Here is a 6,844-nt window from a genome sequence, read left to right as displayed (position 1 = left end):
TGGTTAGGGTAAGGAAGTCTATATAGTACATTATTAGTAGCTACGTCGTGTCTTAAGTTAGTCATAGTATTTTTTTGTTTTTTTTTTTTTTGTGGATTGGGTATTGTCTTTTCTCTTCTTTTAAAAGTATGGGAAAACATATTTGATTGAAATATGTCTTGATCGCGTTTCAGGAATGTTTTGATAAAAAAAATGCTTCTTTTATTTTCCTTATTTTCCAGTGTTGTGCGGAGTCAAGAACTTGAATGTGATTCCAGTTGATGATGTAAGTGCTGTTGTAATTATGTTCAATTAAGGCGAGCTTGTCGAATAAAGTGGGCTGGTGTCACTTTGAAGTTATTTTGTTTTCTGAGATGTTGTCCGTTCAGTTTTTCGTTGTATATTACTTTACAGTAATAAACCTTCATTTGTTTGTTGATAAGTACAAAGCTACAAAATGGGCTACAAGGATTTTGTAGGTTACATTCATCTAATTATCTCTGTAAGTAACTTTTTGTTTACTTTCGAAAGTATGTGAGTGTTCTACTGCTTTCGAAATAAACGTGGGTGTTAAATAATTATTTTCCATACTTTCTAAGTTTCTAGCTTAATTTTGAAAAAAACGATAGGACGATAGTAATTAAAGATTTCGTTTGATAAGGTAGAACTATTTTTTTTTGCGGAAGGTTTTGATGAAGTTGTGGAGATAGCTGTTGTGTTGGTTGTAGAGCTTTTTCTATTTGGTCTTTTTGTTTATGAAGTTGGCTTTAATTACAGTACGATCAAGGACACAGTTTACGTTGCAATGTATAGTCTTTGATTCGATTTCTCGAAAAGTTTAACGTATATATTATAAAATACTAAAAATAATTGCAAACAGCCTTGAACTCCCTTTTTTCATGTTATTTATTTTGTTTGGTAGAATTTTAATACGGGTTGTTTGGAAGAAGACAGTTAATAGTATGTGGTATTTTTCTGGGAGAAAGAAAACTTGATTAAGGATTTCACGTTACAAATATATGGGTGATTATAGGTTCAGTCAATAGTTGAGCAAAACCCGTTAATTTCAGTTATAATATCGTTTTTTACCTTCCTATTATTAAATTAGTAAGTGTAGAACTTTATATTTATCATCAAAGTCACGGATCATTTGATGCTACTTTAAAACCAAAAGGTGGTTGCTGCGTTATGGATACAATTAATCTAAACCATTATTTGAGTGAAGATTGTATGAATGTGTGTGTATCCGCTTATAACTGACGAAGCGCTGGACTGATTTTTAAACTATCCAAGTATAGTTGGAGTCACTGGAGAGTGACATATGTTTACCTGTGCCTGTGCGTTGAACGGGTACATCAGTTAGTACAGTATTAAAAATGGCATATAGTTTGTTCTTCGCAATTCTGGATCGCCTTTCTCTGACTGTAGAAATATTACATACTTTTACCTAAACAAACATTCATATAAGGTCGAATTAAAAACGAGCAAAGTAATAATTCTGAAAAAAGAAGTGAATTAGGAGTAAAATCCCGTATTTTTAAAACCAGTTTTTAATGAAAATTGACTGTTCATGGAAGAAGCGAAAAACATGCTTTGGACTATGTGACTTAATAATACACTTGAGTGACTTTATGCACGAGATAATGAAGTGCCCCGTTAAGACTATCTATACTAATTAACAACTTTTTACGTCATAATGCACGTCTTGCTTCCTGTGATCTCTTCAGTCTATCTCTGATATTTTTTATATACAAATAGGGTAAGAGCATGTGACTGCTTACTAGTATAGATGCTGTAATCAGCTTTGACGTCACAAATACTTTCATGAATAAACACAAACTAACTGGTAATAAAGCATCCTAGGAAGTTCCCGTAAAACAGGGTAACAATGTTTACAAAGAGAGATAGATAATTATCACAGCACTGTTTATTTGAATGCCACATTTCTAGGCTAAGAACCCATTACTAGGTTGTGTCTAATTACTCCAAAGTGGAGATACTTTTAATATTCGTCTTTGGTACTAACTTTTTGTGTGTGTGTTAATTTTCAAGGAGAAATAAGACCAATAATGACAGCGTGGTGCAAAACCAACTGAATAATACATCCTAATTAAACAATGTGTCCTAATTACATGGCTTAACTCGACCCCACTCCTGTTTCGTGCTGTTAGTAGAGTTCCAAAGAAAAATCAAAAACTAAATTAAAGAGTAAGAAAAGTAAAATTAACATATTTCGATTTGAACAATAGTATGGACCTATTAGAGAGCTCAGTATGAAGATGCACTATCTTAATACAAAATCAAATTATACGCAACATTCACAGCGTCTTTCTTAAATAATCTACATATTTATAATAATCCCTAGAGAATTTTTTATACTTTTAGAATTACATTTAATTCTCCGCTAAACAGTGTCATCAGCAATACTAAACTTAATCAAAAATACTTGTTCCAAACTCCATAAGGTTAGTTCCTTTTGTTATCGTTGGACTGAATATAAGATCGAGAAATAGAATTACACTGAAAATTACAAGAAAGAAACATATTGCACTACAAATTGTGTGAAAAAAAACACCTAAATGACAGTAATACTTACAAAATAAGGTGAAATTTAAAACATTATTGATTCATATTGTGTAAATACAGCAATATTATAACATACACTGATTCCACAAACTTATACTGAAAGTCTTGTTTGTTACAATGAAATTTTTGTGGTTTCATATTCTCGTGTCTTTAGAAGCTTTATTGAGTCATTTATCGTAAAAACCATACACCTAAGAAGAAGGTAATTAAAAATTAGCATTACCAGTTTTAATATTTTATAAAATAATCTATTTCGTTTTATTTGTTTTCAACACCAAGTTACAGCAAGAACCTGTATCTGAAAAAATATAAGTGAAGAGCAAGATGAGGTAAAAAATACAATAATAACTAGATTATGTCAAATGCTTAATCACAATATCTGTGCTTGAAAAGTTCTAACTGAATTAATGTCACGCTTTCTTTTCAATATTACAGTTTTAAAGACACTTGATAACATCTTTACATAGAAAACCAAGTTTGTTCTTTTTTTGTGGACCGATATTTGCGCCATTCAATTAAGATGCATCAATACAATAATAACTTTTGCGATTTTTGAATGTAACACAAGACAAAATTGCTAACGATGCAACAAAATAATTTATCACTTACGTATGTCTGCATAATGTAAAGTAGAAAACAAACTGTGCATTCAGAACAATTAACGTAATAATGTTTCCTAAATGATACATTAGAAGTTTTTGACTTTCACTGTTGGATTTTCTATCATCATGCAGATTTAGAGGATAATGAGAATCTGTATATCAGCTTGAACATGCAGGTTTAAAGGATAATCAGAATCTGTACATCAGCTTGAATATGCAGGTTTAAAGGATAATCAGAATCTGTATATCAGCTTGAACATGCAGGTTTAAAGGATAATCAGAATCTGTACATCAGCTTGAATATGCAGGTTTAAAGGGTAATCAGAATCTGTATTACCAGCTTGAACATGCAGGTTTAAAGGATAATCAGAATCTGTATATCAGCTTGAACATGCAGGTTTAAAGGATAATCAGAATCTGTATATCAGCTTGAACATGCAGGTTTCAAGGATAATCAGAATCTGTATTACCAGCTTGAACATACAGGTTTAAAAGATAATCTGAATCTGTATTACCAACTTGAACATGCTGGTTTAAAGGATAATCAGAATCTGTATTACCAGCTTGAACATACAGGTTTAGAAGATAGTCAGAATCTGTATACTATCTTGAACATACAGGTTTAGAAGATAGTCAGAATCTGTATTACCAGCTTGAACATACAGGTTTAGAAGATAGTCAGAATCTGTATACTATCTTGAACATGCAGGTTTAGGGGATAGTCAGAATCTGTATTACTTTTGTATTCCCTCCATATGTAGGAGGATTTATTTCGTTATTTGTAATTTTAAAATTCTTCTGCTTGAAACATTTTGTTTTGAGAAGTTAGTAGAAATATTTGATGGATGAAATAAAAAAAAGAACGACTTGTCAACGACTATGATGAACGAATATAAAATATACCAGTACAATCAGTGACGTGCACGGGGGTGGTCGGGTGGGCTCAAGTCCTTGCTTTCCTATCTTTATGCCTCAAAATGCCCTTTTTCTAAAGCATAAACAGATGTCAACAACTACTAAAAGATACGCCTAATTTTACACCTTGCTTGCTGCATGTTATTAAGAAAAAAGAATCAGCTTTAAAATGAATGGCACACAAAAATTTGTAGGTCTTTACAGGAAACACATAATTTCGGTACGCTATTAAGTGTTAATAAGCAAGAATACGCCATCTAGTTTTAAATTTTAAATGTGTTTATATGACCAGTTGAATAGGAATATATATGGCTTTTTACCATATGTGTACGAGAGGCGACCCACAGTCCTCATAGTCTCATCTAACTCACTCCCAAAAATAGGCTTGCCTTACGATGCTTGAAAAGTGCTTCCCTTTTAATGTTCTCTGCAGATTAGTGAGTACAATAAATATTTATCATTATCATCATAACAAATCTCAACAATAGCTGACCTTCACAAGAAACACCTTTATCTCTAAGATGCATTATATAAATTCCTGTTTGAATGATATTAATTTGTAAGTGCTATCATTAAATTTCTGGCATACGTATTTGAATAACTTATTGTAACAAAACTTCATTACGATACAATCTAAAGAGATGTGAAGACGTACACATCCTACCTAACGTCGCATTTATCAGGCTTTAAGCCTTTTCTTGAGGATATCTGCCCACATAGAAATTATATGAATTTAAATCAGCTCAAGTTACGACTTCAAAGTTCCAACGTGGATGAAAAATTATATTATTTATATCTGTTTATAATCCCATGAAATCGAATCGGAATAACATAACAACAAATACATTACAGGCGTTTCAGAAGCAGATGAAACCAAAGCATTATCAGGATCTCAAGGTAAAACAGACACAAAGACTGCAGTGTTTTCTATATCTCCAGGCTAGAGCGTGTGTTTTTTTGGTGTATAGTAATTGAGTAACATATGACCTCGCGGCTGCGAATTGGCTTAATTCTTAATGTACTTACTTAAGTATATAATCCATTATTCTGTTTTTAGTTACTGCCTTGAAGAAAAAAAGCTTAAGCCAATGGGTCACATCGTGACTAATGTTATCATGAAAAATATCTTATCCTACCAGTCATATTGGACTGTCATCCTGATATTGAGCTATAACTTTCACGACACAAAACGTATATTTTAACTTCTAAGTTACATCAGTTGACTGGGCCATCAATCCTGCTATTCGGTTAAGAGTAACTACGTAGGCGGCGGGTACTGCTAACTGGTACTCTATATTGGTCAGCAGTTCTAAGTTAGTTGTTTGTTGTTGTTTGTTATAAAGCACAAAGCTACACAAAGGGCTATCTGTGCTCTGCCCATCACGGGTATCGAAACCCGGTTTCTAGCACTACAAGTCCGCAGACATACCACTGTGCCGCTGGGGGCGGGGGCTCTAAGTCTGAGGTACCTATGTCTGGATTCTAGATGGCTTTAATACGAAAGTCAATTAATTAATATTACGTCAATCGTGTCTGTCTGTTTGTCCATCTTAAGCGTAAACGTTTCTCTTTCGCTTGCTGTAAGTCTCTTACATTTCTGTATGCTTAGGTCTCACTGATTCGTATTTCGAATGGCAAGATTATAAAGTTCACTCATCATTCCAAATGACATCCAAGAAGCACAGTGCCTACAATCTGCTGTATGAATTACAATTTACGTGTATTACTATAAATTATTATTATGACACTGCTCTTATTCTTAAAAGTTTCGAATTTTATATAATTTCGAATCACTCATTCATAATTCAGTCCTGTTTTATATGCTGTAACAAATATTATGTGTGCATGTGTATGTTTTGTATATGTGTATATATATGTGTGTGTGTGCGTGTGTTGCATTATGTGTTTGTTTTGTATATGTGAATGTGTGTATATATATATATGTGTGTGTGTGTGCATGTGTTGCATTATGTGTTTGTTTTGTATATGTGAATGTGTGTATATATATATATGTGTGTGTGTGTGCATGTGTTGCATTATGTGTGTGTTTTGTAAATGTGTATATATATGTGTGTGTGTGTGCGTGTGTTGCATTATGTGTGTGTTGTGTGTATTTTATATGTGTTTGTTGAATGTGTGTTGTATGTGTTGCGTATTGTGTGTATGTGTGTGTACGTGTGTGTACGTGTGTATTTGTGAGGGTTGTGTACGAGTTGAAAAACTGTCATTAGTATTTCACAGAATTGATTTTGTTGTAGAAAATTACTGATTAAAACAAAAACAATCTTTTTACTGTTTAAACGAAATTCGGAGTTGTTATTTTATTTTAAACAATTATATTGTCATTGTATGTCGTCTTTTACAGATGATATTTGTCATTGACATCATGTGTCATCTTTTACACAGGATATTTGTTACTGACATCGTGTGTCGTCTTTTACAGATATTTGTTACTGAAATTATGTGTCTCTTTTACAGAGGCTTTTTGTTATTGATATTGTGTGTCGTCTTTTACAGAGGCTTTTTGTTATTAATATTGTGTGTCGTCTTTTACAGGGGCTTTTTGTTATTGATATTGTGTGTCGTCTTTTACAGAGGCTTTTTGTTATTGATATTGTGTGTCGTCTTTTACAGGGGCTTTTGTTATTGTATATTGTGTGTCGTCTTTACAGAGGTCTTTTGTATTGTATTATTGTTAGTTGTCGTCTTTAACAGGGGTCTTTTTGTTATTGTATTATTGTGTGTTCGTACTTTACAGTAAG

The 6,844-nt window shown here is 32.6% G+C and overlaps 1 protein-coding gene across 1 annotated transcript in view; it reads left to right on the top strand.

Annotated features, from left to right (window-relative positions):
- The window catches only part of LOC111085927 (allatostatin-A receptor-like), a 33,490-nt gene that overhangs the window by 8,884 nt on the left and 17,762 nt on the right, over positions 1–6,844 (top strand). The gene's annotated exons all lie outside the window — the stretch shown is intronic.

The sequence above is a fragment of the Limulus polyphemus genome, unplaced genomic scaffold (assembly GCF_000517525.1).
Source record: "Limulus polyphemus unplaced genomic scaffold, Limulus_polyphemus-2.1.2 Scaffold720, whole genome shotgun sequence".
In the NCBI taxonomy this organism is placed as follows: Eukaryota; Metazoa; Arthropoda; class Merostomata; order Xiphosura; family Limulidae; genus Limulus; species Limulus polyphemus.
This window is presented reverse-complemented; position numbering and strand designations above follow the sequence as displayed.